Below are 13,181 nucleotides of genomic sequence, written 5' to 3' on the forward strand. Positions count from 1 at the left end.
CATCACCATATTCAAGAGACCTGCTAGGTATGAGTCTTCCCAACTCTAACCCAAATCTGATGAAACTTTGACTCTTTAAGACCTAATATGTGTATATATATAGAAATGAAATATGGCACCGGTTGTCAGATCTTATATACTGATATCTTACAAAAACAACTTATTTAGTCAAAGAGGGTTTCCAAAGTCAAGAATAAAGAAAATAAAGTCAAGAATAAAGAAAAAATGCTATTCAGAATATTATTAATTTGTTAGAATATACATAGGGAAAATAATAGCTTAAATATATTTATAGTGTGTATGAGCATCTATGTGTGTTTTGTAAAAAACTCATGTAAACTCATGATATTCTCTCTAGTACCCTCACCTCAGTCTTTGGAGGAATAGGTTAGAAATTTAACACAAGTCCTAGATGGCAACACTCCCACCAAGTTTATGTTCCCGTTGTTTGAACCTGAGTCCTAGCTATCTTTGAATTGTATACCCAAAGGTACCCAAAAGTTGCTTCTTGCAACTCAGGGCATTGATGTTATAATGATTTTGAAATCCTATTAAATGATAGAATGCTGAGGTGCCCTCTTGATCTTTTGAACTCACAAGGTTGAATGTTCCATTCCATTGCAAAATTCCCCTAAAAGTATGGGAAGAAAAGTGTCAATCAGAGCTGACTCAAATTCTTTTGAAGATGTCAACAGTATTGACTACAGAGCCAATGGGAAAAAAGTCTCTTCTCAATCATGTGATAAATGAACTGGGACCAGTTACAGAATGTCCACATGTGCTCTAGTCTTTCCAAGTACTTCCTTCACTTCATCATACATGCAGCTCTCAGTTCTCCCAGAAGCAGCTCCCTTGCAACTCTACATAGAGAAACCATTTAACCAAACTAATGAGAACATGTGCTAGAACCCTATTACATGTTGTAAACAATTTGATAGCACCGTAAGTAACCTAAATTCTCTTTTGAAACAAAGACAAGTCTCTCATCTAGAGATGAGAAGTTAAATTCAGTGCAGTAGGTTAGCCAGTCAGCAAGAATTTACTGATGCCTTATGGGAGGCATAATAACAAATGCTGACATTTTTACAACAGTTGCTACAAAGGTTATACATAGTTTATCTTGTTTTATTTGTAGAATAATTCTGTCAAATGAATGTATTGTGATTTATATTTTTCAGTTGAGGAAACTGAGGCTGTTTATATATATATATATATAATCTTTGATTTGCAATTGAGGTAATGAGGAAAATAAATTTGTTCAAGGTTATACAGCAATAAATGGCTGTTCGATCTCAAACTCTGTCCTTCTGACTCCAAATTCAGTGCTCATTTCACTTTATGAGATGCCACAACAATGAAGAATGATGACTACTCTGCCCTGCTCATGAAGTATTTGCATTTAACAAGACTTTTTAGAATGGCTGTATTAAATTGTAAAATCAAGAAAAATGAGACAGAAAAAAATTGAGCAAAAACATAGCTGCTTGTAAAATCCAGGCTGTTTTTCTAACCAGACCTGGGTAAATCATGTAGCACACATCCCTAGCATCCTTAAACAGTATTTTGTAATAGTCCAAGTTTGTCTCCAGTATCCCATGATCTCTTTTCCATCTTTTTTCTTAGCCCTTCTCTCTTGAACTTTGTTCAAGACCCCATATGTGAGTCCCAGTGCAGTAAAAGGGGAAAACATTGACCTTGGAATAATACAGTCTATGTTCAAATTTGGGTTGCAACATATAGTAACTATGTGACCATGAGAACTCCCTTCGATTTGATGACTCAGTTTTCTCATCTATACAAAGTTACCTCAAGGAGGCACTAAAGAAATGAAAGATATTATTAATTCTTGACAAGTTTACTTCCTTCATAAGAAGGGAAGCATGTTTGGCACATTTATGTTTTAAAAGATTTTGTCTGGATAGAATTGAAAGTTTTATGGTATCTTAGTAGGGAAGACATTTTAGCTCAGGGGTGGTATGATTTCAGTTCTTAGTGTTTTCCCATTTTTCTACTTTTGTGGAAATACCTTAATTGATGGATTTTTAAAAGAGTATCAAAGTTGACTGGAGTATTTATTTTTGGTAGAATTGTTGTCAACATTGTTATCTAATGTCCTTTATATAAAGACCTAAATGTCAAATTACTTCTTGAATTCAGCACCAGATAAATAATTGCTGCTTTAAATCTTCACTGCTGGTGTACCTTTGTTAAGACTAGTATGACTTCTATGAAGTTTTGTTTTGAGATATGAGAGAGTGGGAAAGAGCTCTGAGTAGCCTTAAACTTACTGGCTTTGGTAGTCAAAATTTCTTTCCTTTTGCCATCCATGTCAGTGTCATAGCTGGCATTGGAAGAATAACAGCCAGTCAAGAGTTCTTGGGACCTGTCCATGTTTTGCTAGGAGATTTTTGTGGCAATCCTGCTTCAGATTTGGGATAGAAAATATATCCAAGAAACAATTTAGCTTGAGATGGTTTGTCATTTAGATTCAGTCTCAGAGATACATGGTGGATTCTTTATGATTGAAGTCAATCATCCCATCTTGGGTAAGATTTATTCATTGTGAGCATATTTACGATAGGTTATAATACTCTACATAAATCTAGAGTTTTTATGAGGAAAGCTTTGTGTACCTTGAAAGTATACAAGGGCAGACTGGACAATGAGGTCCAGTTCTTACAGCATGCATAATGTACAATTCCTGGTGAGTTATGCAGGTTATGTATAAAATTCCTTGCCTAGTTCCAGTTATTGAGGCTATTTCTGGCTATGAATAAATGTCCTTACTTTGTGTTGATGAAAAATTCTAATTGCCCTTAGAGTTGGAAGGATTGATGACTTAGGAGACGCAGGGGCAGAACTGAATTAGTATGTAAGAGTAACACACAAATATATGTATATACACACATTTTTGTTAACATATTATTCTTACATATATTCTTTTATATTCTTACATGTGAATACATGTGTGCGAATATATGAATATGTGAATAGATACAAACATGAATATGTGAACATGTACAACTATGAATATACACAGCACACATATATACACATATATCCATATATACACCTCACCTATATGTGTATAAATTTAGATGCACATATATACATATGTACATACATGTATATGCATGTGTATACTTATAGTATTATCTATCTATCTATCTATCTATCTATCTATCTATCTATCTTTCTATCTATCTATCTATTCCTCACCCTCATTCAACCCCTTTTGAAATTTTCTTTCTTGGCAAGAATTGAGGCAAAAACTTCTATGAATCACCTGACTGCAGAGAGACAGTGGCTGCTTTATTTCCTCCACCTGGCTGCCATCTCTCTATAGGCAAGGCGTGAATCTAGGTGAGAAAAAAACTGACTTATTTATTATCCATGCTTCTGCGCCAAAGAGAACACTGTGAAGGGAGATAAAGGACTCCCAGGAACAGAATTCACTAAGAAACTTCTGTTTCCCATACATATGTCTCTGCCTTTGTAGCAACTACTTTAAACCTGAGCCCACTTTCTCCAGGAACTTGATGTACACAAGGGAAGTGTACACCTATGAATTGGAAATGACTGTTTTAGAACTACTCTTCTTATGAAACCTTACAATATCCTTCTCAGTATTTCTTTGTAAAAGCTAAACTGGCTGCTCTATATTTTGGGGAACAAAGTATATGGGTGGTCATGCCCATAGTACTCCAAGACATAATCTCTCAGAGCTATCTCTATTCTAGAACCAGAACCTTTAGGGAGAAGATGGTGCTATGAAAAGATTATCTACTAGGCCGGGAGTCATGAACACCTGAGTTCAAATGTGGCCTGAAAAATTTATTAGCTGTGTGAACTTGGGCAAGTCACATAACTTTTGTTTGCCTCAGTTTTCTCATCTATAACATGGGGATAATAATAGTAACTACTTCCCAGAATTATGTGGATCAAATGAGATAATATTTATAAAGGACTTAGCACTATGTCTGGTACATTGTTAAATGCCATATAAATGATGTTAGCTAAGATTATTATTTGTCATTGCCCTCTGGGGACCCAAATTTACAAGTGGAAGTATGAGTCTGAAGAGTGAGCCCAGAAGAGTTTAATTTAAATATGTGTAGTGTACTGAATATGCAGTAAGAGAACCTTAGTTCAAATTGTCAAACTGAGATTTGAACTCTCTGGACCTCAATTTCCTCATCCATAAAATGAGGCTATTAGACTAGGTAAACTCTAAGGACTTTTTTTGAATCCAAAATGTGATGATTTTGGGGTGTTTCTTTTGTCAAATAATTAGAACTCAACATGTTTTCTTTTTTTTACAATAACCACTAAAAAGCTCAAAGCTAAATTCAGAACCAAAATGCAGTAATTAGTTTGTTGTAAGTAGCTGGTAACATTAGTTCTTTTTTTCTTTATAATGATCTTTCTTTCTTATCACCTTGAAATTAAAATTATTCCTTTTTATTTGATGTTCATTTTGAAAGCTGCTTCAAAACTACTTTGTAAACGGATTGTTTTGAAATCTAAATAAGTAAGCTATTGCATGCAAAAATTTTCTGGGGTCTATAGGGCAAGGTTTTCGATAGACTTGAGGTAGAATGAAGAACTAGGGAATAGGGAAGAGGAAAAGGAAGATGTACCTAATTATAACATCACAAATCTGGATGGAAGCTTAGATGGAATTTAGAATTCATTTACTCCAATTTCTTCATTTCATACATGAGGGAAGCATAGCTTGGGGAGGTTAAGGGACTTGTACAAGGTCATAAAATAGTAAAAATCAAAGAAGAAATTTGAACTTGGGTCTTCTGATTCCAAGGTCAATGCTTATTCAATTATAGTGTCTTTTGAAGACAAAGATATATTCAAGTAGAAATTTAATTCAACAAATATGTATTAAATGCCTACTTTATGTAAAATAATTAGCTAGGCTTTGTAAGAATGTGAAACTTGAATGACAGCTTCTGCAGATTATAGTTTCTTAGAGAATTAAATACACATACCATTTTAATAAAAGCGTGTTAGAGAAATTAATATTAAAACAAAAGTCTGGGATGATATTTCTGAGACAGTAGAGCTTAATGGTAAGAGTCTGGAGAGACCTGAGTTCATGTGCTATTTCTGCTAATTACTGTGTGACTTCTGGCAATCATTTAACCCTTTCAAGTTCCTCTTGTAAAATAGGTGTCACTAGGTGGCTAGTAGATAGATTAAAAATAGGACCTCACATCCAGGAGGCCTGAGTTCAAATTTGATCTCAGACACTTATTAGCTGTGTGACCCTGGGCAATTTATTTAATCCTGTTTGCCTCATTCCTCATCTGTCAAATGAGCTGGAGAAAGAAATAACAAGCTACTTCAGGATCTTTGCTAAGAAAGCACCAAATGGGGTCATGGAGTGTCAGAGCATGACAGAAATGACTTAACAACAACAACACAGAATTATTGACAGAGCCAAATGAGATGATTTATGTAAAGTACTTTGTATTCTCAAAATGCTATATAAATACTAATCATTATTTTTTCCAATCATTATTTTTTCCATGAAGGATGAGAAGTGTCTTTATGAAGGAGGTGCTATGGTTCAACAGCATGTCATTGAACCATCTGTGAAGTGGGCAACTCTCTGTTTCATTTATTTTCCCCTTCATGATCATTTTAGAAAGTTTCTTTACCTTAGAAAAGTTCTAATGTTGTTAATAAAACTTCTCATGGTTAAAAAAAATAACTCCTAGTTCAGTGCCCTGTCAGCATATCATTATACTGGATATGGAGGAAACCATTCATGATGTTTTCTACAACTGAACTAATTCCAAATTTTCTGTCTATTTTTAGCTGTCTCTATATATCTATATACCATTCATTCAAGGTCCACTTCAAGACCTAAACTTTAGAGATGAATGGGACTTAGAGACTGCATTCTAAACAACCCTCTCCCCCTATTACTTTACATATATATCAAGTGAGGTTCAAGGAGGTAAAGGGTTAGGATTCCTACAAGGTGCTAAGTCACTGGAATGAATAGAGACAATGTAATTATCTAATTTATCATGGTTCAGTATGATTGATCTGACCCTACAAGACGTTATGGGCCAGAACTTGAAACAAGGTACTGAGTGGAATTGAGGAGACAATGGTTAAATCTAATTTAGCATTGATTTAATCCTACAACAAATAATGGTTTCCTCCTGATATTATGATTGTTGTATACTCAGCATGGAAAATATAAGCGAGAACTCTCAGAACTTCAGGAGAGGACTTCTGGAGATTCAGAGTCAAGATTCATTCCCACTTCCACTTTTGTGCTGGCTGGAGACATTGGGAAGACAAGAGGCTGAAGCTGGCAGAGACAAAAGACTAGCAGCAAGAGCTTTCAGGAACCAAGGAGAGAGGAAGGCCTTCAGAAAACTAGCCTAGCTCCAAGTGAAGGAGAGAAGATTTTGGAAGAGACAATAAAGGATTTGGACTTTAATTCCTGGCTGCATTTGAGGTAATTATTGAAACTGAACTGAAGCCAAGACTGCCTCCAGAAGCTCCCCAAGAAATCTGCTCCCAGAGAATGATTACAATTTAGAGAAGAGAACATCACAGTAAAGTAACTTATTACATAGGTAATAAGGAATAGAAAAAGGAGTTGAATTTCTATATGCAAATCCAGTGATCTTTCTACTATACCTCACTGACCATTCTAGCCTAATTGATAATCTATTATTGGAAATCCTATAGCACTCATCATCAATAGACATTGCTGAATACTTAATTGACAGTCAATAAATATCTTGTTGCATTGAACTGAACTTCATTGATTAATATAGATCTTTCTAGTAGTAGAATTCACAGAAGGTTGCTAAAGTTAGAGCGAATAGGTAATTTTCTTTCTACACTAAGTCTATGTAGCAGAGACAAAAAGAGAACCAAGTATTAATGCTTTCTCCCTTTCCGAGAAACTTTCTCCTTTTTCATGATACCAATATATTAAAGCCAAGGGATAGCAATGTTTTACAAGCATTGTCTTAAGTCCTAATATCATTCTAGAGTCATAGCTGGCAATGTCTGTGCTTGAGATAAGTATAACTAAACAGACCTTCAAACCAACTTTGGAATGAGGGTGACCCTCTGGGATAAAATCATGTGTCAATGGGGGAGAGACTCCTAAGATCAGCTTCATGTAGCAGATCCTGGGTCCCAGAATTTGCTATTGGGAGTACTGCCATCAGGGGAGGAGCTTATCATCTGGTATGTTGAGTTTTGGGCAAGGATCAAAAAAGGGATTACTCTATAAGATAAAATGCTAAATATTTTTGCTAACTCATTTTCTACAATGAGAAGGGAGTAAAGTACTGTTAAAATGTAATTGTAAGACATTTCAAATGAGCATATTATTTTAAAATCATCATTTAAAATTTGTGATCTCTTAAGTTTTGATTCTCTAATCTCCATGTTTTAGTTATAATTCTTTTTTTTTTTAATTATAGCTTTTTATTTACAAGATATATGCATGGGTAATTTTTCAGTATTGACAATTGTAAAACCTTTTGTTCCCTTTTTTCCCCTTCTTCCCTCCACCCCTTCCCCCAGATGGCAGGTAGACCACATGTTAAATATATTAAAGCATATGTTAAATACAATATATGTATACATATCAATATAGTTAATTTTGCTACACAAGAAGAATTGGACTTTGAAATAATGTACATTTAACCTGTGAAGGAAATAAAAAATGCAGTCAGTCAAAAACAGAGGGATTAGAAATGCTATGTTGTGGTTCACACTCATTTCCCATAGTTCTTTCGCTGGGTGTATCTGGTTCTCTTCATTATTGAACAAATGGAACTGATTTGGTTTATCTCATTGTTGAAGAGAACCACATCCATCAGAAGTGATCATCATACAGTATTGTTGTTGAAGTATACAATGATCTCTTGGTCCTGCTCATTTCACTCAGCATCAGTTCATGTAAGTCTCTCCAGGCCTTTCTGAAATCATCCTGTTGGTCATTTCATACAGAACAATAATATTCCATAACATTCATATACCACAATTTATTCGGCCATTCTCCAATTGATGGGCATCCCCTCAGTTTCCAGTTTCTGGCCCCTACAAAGAGGGCTGCCACAAACATTCTTGCACATACAGGTCCCTTTCCCTTCTTTAATATCTCTTTGAAATATAAGCCCAGTAGTAACACTGCTGGGTCAAAGGGTATACACAGTTTGATAACTTTTTGAGCATAGTTCCAAATTGCTCTCCAGAATGGCTGGATGTATTCACAATTCCATCAACAATGTATCAGTGTCCCAGTTTTCCCATATCCCCTCCAACATTCAGCATTATCTTTTCCTGTCATCCTAGCCAATTTGACAGGTGTGTAGTGGTATTTCAGAGTTGTCTTAATTTGCATCTTTCTGATTAATGATGACTTGGACTTTTCATATGGCTAGAAATAGTTTTAATTTCTTAATCTGAAAATTGTCTGTTCATATCTTTTGACCATTTATCAATTGGATAATGACTTGATTTCTTATAAATTAGAGTCAGTTCTCTATATGTTTTGGAAATGAGGCCTTTATCAGGACCCTTTGACTGTAAAAATGTTTTCCCAGTTTATTGTTTCTCTTCTAATCTTGTCTGCATTAGTTTTGTTTGTACAAAAACTTTTCAATTTAGTATAATCAAAATTTTCTATTTTGTGATCAATAATGATCTTTAGTTCTTCTTTGGTCACAAATTCCTTCCTTTTCCACAGGTCTGGAGGTAAACTAACATATGTTCTTCTATTTTATTTATATTCTCATTCTTTATACCTAGATCATGAACCCATTTTGACCTTATCTTGATGTATGGTGTTAAGTATGGGTCAATGCCTATTAGAGTTATAATTCTGGCCCATTTTTATGTCTTTTGAGAAAGGTCAGTGAGAGTTAGACTCCACATAACCTTATGAGTGAAAGGTCTCTTCTAAGTAGAATTTTTGGTACTGTCTATTGTTTCAAAAAGCAGTTTTCAGTCTCATCTCATTGAAGTAATTTGACAGGGGAATCAACACCTAATTGGTACTAAGGACCTAATTCAAACACATTGCTTCCCAGATTATGGTTTGGGTCTTTGGATCAGACTTTTGACTCTTACTTACTTACTAGACCTTGGTTTGACAACCTTCCTTTTACCCCCCAAATTGATTTGAATTTACTTTATATGTACTTATACAAGTCAAGTTCACAACTATTTATTAAGCACCTACTATGTGCCAATAACTATAGGCAAATCAGCTTATTTGAAACAGCAAGTCATCTTGAGAAGAGATAGGAGAGAGCATATGCTAGGCATATCAACCACTACTAAAACCTTGACTACCCAGTTTCTCTTCAGACTCTGATGATGACATTCTGGGATTCTGAACTCCAGACCTTTGGGAATAGTGATACTTGCATCACAGTGCCTGTAGCTATCATCCACGCCCACCTCCAAACCCTTTGTAAAGACAGATCCTGGTAACTGCTATTGCAGGTACTACAGCTGCAGAAGACCCAGAAAAAGTTCATATCACAAAAGTCCTTAGAATTGTCAAATAGTGCAGAATCAGAAACTGATGCAATTCTATCAGTAGAAAATAACACTAAGGAAAGAGGAAGAGAACTTTCCATTTACAGCTAAAAGAAAACCTTCCATGTTTTGTCTCCCTCATTAGAAAGTGATCTCCTTGTGATCAGAGATTACACTATTTTTTGTTTGTATCTCCAGAACAGTGTTGCACAATTGTTTAATAAGTGAATTCATTAATTATTTCATTCATGAGTACATGCAGTGTACTAAATTCTGGAGATAAAAAGAAAGGCAAAATAGTCCTTGACCTCAAGGAGTTCACAAATTTCCCTATTGCAAAAATAATTATATATTGGATAAAAAGGCACCAAAATTAAGGGGGAGTCATAAAAACCAAGAAGAAGATGGGTTTTTGCTGAGAAAGGAAGGAAGTCAAAGAAACTAGGAGGAGGAGATGATGAAGATTATAGAAGAACTGATTGGGATCTCACTCCTGATATTAATTTGCTGCATTATATCAGAAAGTTTAGAAACTTTACAAACCTCAGTTTCCTCATTTAAAAAAAATAGTTCAGGGGAAAACCTTTGAAAACCACAAAGCACTACATAAGTGTCAGCTTTTGTTGTTATTATATTCTGCCTTGTATAAGACATTTTTGGTATGTTTTTATTGTCTTCTCTATTTGATTAAAGTTTATTGAGGGCAAAAATTATATTGCTTTTTATTATTATTATTATTATTTTTTAATCTCTGACAACTCTGACAAGTAGAATATCTTGTGGACAGTAGAAACTTAATGTTTGTTTCATTTTTGATTTAAATTGACTCAGTTAGCTTTCACATTCCTCCTGGCTAAGGACTTCTCCCAGATGCCCTCTTCTCAGTATCCTCCCAGTGTATTAAGTGATCCTTTTGGATTTTGTACCTTTGTTTTATCTGGGCTTAGAGGGAAACTTTGGTCCCCGCATCTCTCTATCTGAAAACCTGACTGACCTCTTGCAGCATAAATATTTTCCTAATCTTTTTGTGACTCTCAACCACCCCCTAGTGATCATTTGGAGAAACTACATGACTGGAGTACTATTCTAGTTATTTCTTGTAGAATGTGTTAGGAATTAGGTTAATAGAATTAGACGGTACTTTAAAGATTATCAAATGTAAACCATTTAATTTAGAGATAAGAAAGTTAAAGACCAGAGAGATGAAATACTTGCCTAAGGTCCCACAAGGAATGTCAGAGCTAAGGACCAACTTGTTTTCTTAGTCTAAATACTTTTTTTTTTTTTTCCCTAGAATATAAACTCCTTGAGGATAGAGATCATTTGATTTTTATTTTTGTATTCACAACACCTAGAACCATTCATGGCACATTATACATGCTTAATTAATGTTTCTTTATTGACTGAATGATAATATATACAGAGAAGTATTGCATGTTTATTCTTATGAGCTGGGAGGGGAGTACTTGTATATGTGGTAGGAACAGTTTTTTTTTTAATTAATTTTATAATTATAAAATTTTTTTGACAGTACATATGCATGAATAATTTTTTAATAACATTATCCCTTGTATTCATTTTTCCAAATTTTCCCCTCCCTCCCTCTACTCCCTCCCCTAGATGACAGGCAATTCCATACATATTAAATGTGTTACAGTATAACCTAGATACAATATATGTGTGTAAATCCAATTTTCTTGTTGCATGTTAAGAATTGGATTCCGAAGGTATAAGTAACCTGGGTAGATAGACAGTAGTGCTAACAGTTTACATTCAATTCCCAGTGTTACTTCTCTGAGTGTAATTGTTTCTGTCCATCATTGATCAACTGGAAGTGAGTTGGATCTTCTTTATGTTGAAGATAGGTAGGAACAGACTTTAAGATTCAGTGAGAAAAAGTCCCCTTTATGATGAAGAAGGGCATTGATATGCTACTTGGGTCATAATAACATAGGTTGACACTTTCCATTTTCCATTTTAGCCTTGGCCTTTACTTTTTGGCAGCTCTAGCTGCTAATGTTGGGGCTCTGAACTATTTAATTTTTAACATGAATATTTAATTTTTAATAAATATCACAAAAGTAGCCATATTAGTCTCCTTAAACAAAGGGTTAAAAAATACATAAGGTCCAAAGTTGACCTTTAAAGACTATGAACACTTCTAAAGGTCATGTTTAGCCTCCCCCCTCACTCTGGCTCTTGTGACATCCTTTCATTTTTTTGCTGCTGATGAAAAGATTTAAAAATCAGACTTGGGTTTCTCTTTAAGTATGCTTTGAAAATCAGTTATATGCCAACATTTCATTGATTTTTTTTTTTTTTTGCTTCTGATATTGGACCTTGGAACTTTTCTTTGGAATAAATTCCTTTTTCATTTTCAGTGCCTTTATTTGAGATCTGTTTTAATTTCAATGGTTTTGAGGCTTCCAATGTTTAATGCTAATATGCTAATTTTCTTTCTTGCATCTATCTTAATTTATTTCTTCTGTGCTATACTTCTGCATGAATGATTATGTTCTAACTAACAATGCCTCAAGACTTCACTAGCTCATAATGTTTTACTATATACAGCATCAGTTATTCAGTTGGTGTGCTGCCAGTACAATGTTCTAGTTTCTTTTAAGAGTTGATATGGCTTTCTAAAGTATCCAATTCACTGGAAAGTCTTTGGATGCTAAGTATAAGTTGCCTAGCAAATTAAATACAAAAAAAGCAGGAAATTTTAATTCTAGTCACACTCTGATATTTATAACTTATGTGGTCTTAGATAAATCACTTAATTTATTGGTGTTATTTCTCTCTCTCTCTCTTTCTCTCTCTCTCTCTCTCTCTCTCTCTCTCTCTCTCTCTCTCTCTCTCTCTCACTCTCTGAAATGAAGGGGTTTAAAGCAGATGACCTTAAAGGTCCCTTTTAGTTGTCATGCTATCTTCTATGTTCCAAGGTTTCCTCAAGCTCTGACATTTAATGGTCTAAATTTCGCAAGAATTTGAAAGTCTCATAAATACAAATACTTCTAATGAAGTAATGATTTAAGTTACAAGGTACAGTGGATAAAATATTGTATGTAGAATCAGGATCTAAGTTCATTTTTGGCATTTACTAGATGTGTGGCCTTGACCAAATCTTTTAACTTCTCTGACTCAGTTTCCTCCCTTGAAAATTATATAATAACATCTATATTACATAGTTGAGAATATTAAGATGAGATTTGAAAAGTATTTTGAAAATAAATCTTTATTCAATAAATACCCATAGTCTTTAATCTGTTCTTAATCTGAACTAAAACTTTCGAGGACATTCTGAATAAAGATAAATAGTACAGTTTTAAGACTAGATTAAAACCATATTAAGACTTTAGGGATATATTGAATAGAGATTTAAAGTTTCCAAAATGCTCTAAGAATAATTTAAGATAGTTTTAAAGAATAGATTAAAACTGATTTTGGAAACATCATGTATAAATGCTATCTATGCTTATTGTTGTTTATTCTATTTAGCACAAATGAGAGTTAACTTTATATTTTAAGCTAAAAAATGATATGTTCTGCCATTGAAAAAAGATATCATTAATGATGGAAGTGACATCATCAGCACTGTTTACTCTAATGATGTTTTTTCAATTTGTTTGATTCTTCTC

At 34.2% G+C, this 13,181-nt stretch overlaps 1 long non-coding RNA gene across 1 annotated transcript in view; it reads left to right on the forward strand.

Moving 5' to 3' along the window:
• Nucleotides 1-6,718, forward strand: part of LOC141555271 (uncharacterized) — a 109,784-nt gene extending 103,066 nt beyond the window's left edge. Inside the window, exon 3 of the long non-coding RNA XR_012486136.1 lies at nucleotides 6,216-6,718. This is a non-coding gene — a long non-coding RNA (uncharacterized LOC141555271). The remainder of the gene's footprint in view (nucleotides 1-6,215) is intronic.
• The last annotated feature ends 6,463 nt before the right edge of the window (nucleotides 6,719-13,181 follow it).

This window comes from Sminthopsis crassicaudata, chromosome 2, assembly GCF_048593235.1.
Source record: "Sminthopsis crassicaudata isolate SCR6 chromosome 2, ASM4859323v1, whole genome shotgun sequence".
Classification (NCBI taxonomy): domain Eukaryota; kingdom Metazoa; phylum Chordata; class Mammalia; order Dasyuromorphia; family Dasyuridae; genus Sminthopsis; species Sminthopsis crassicaudata.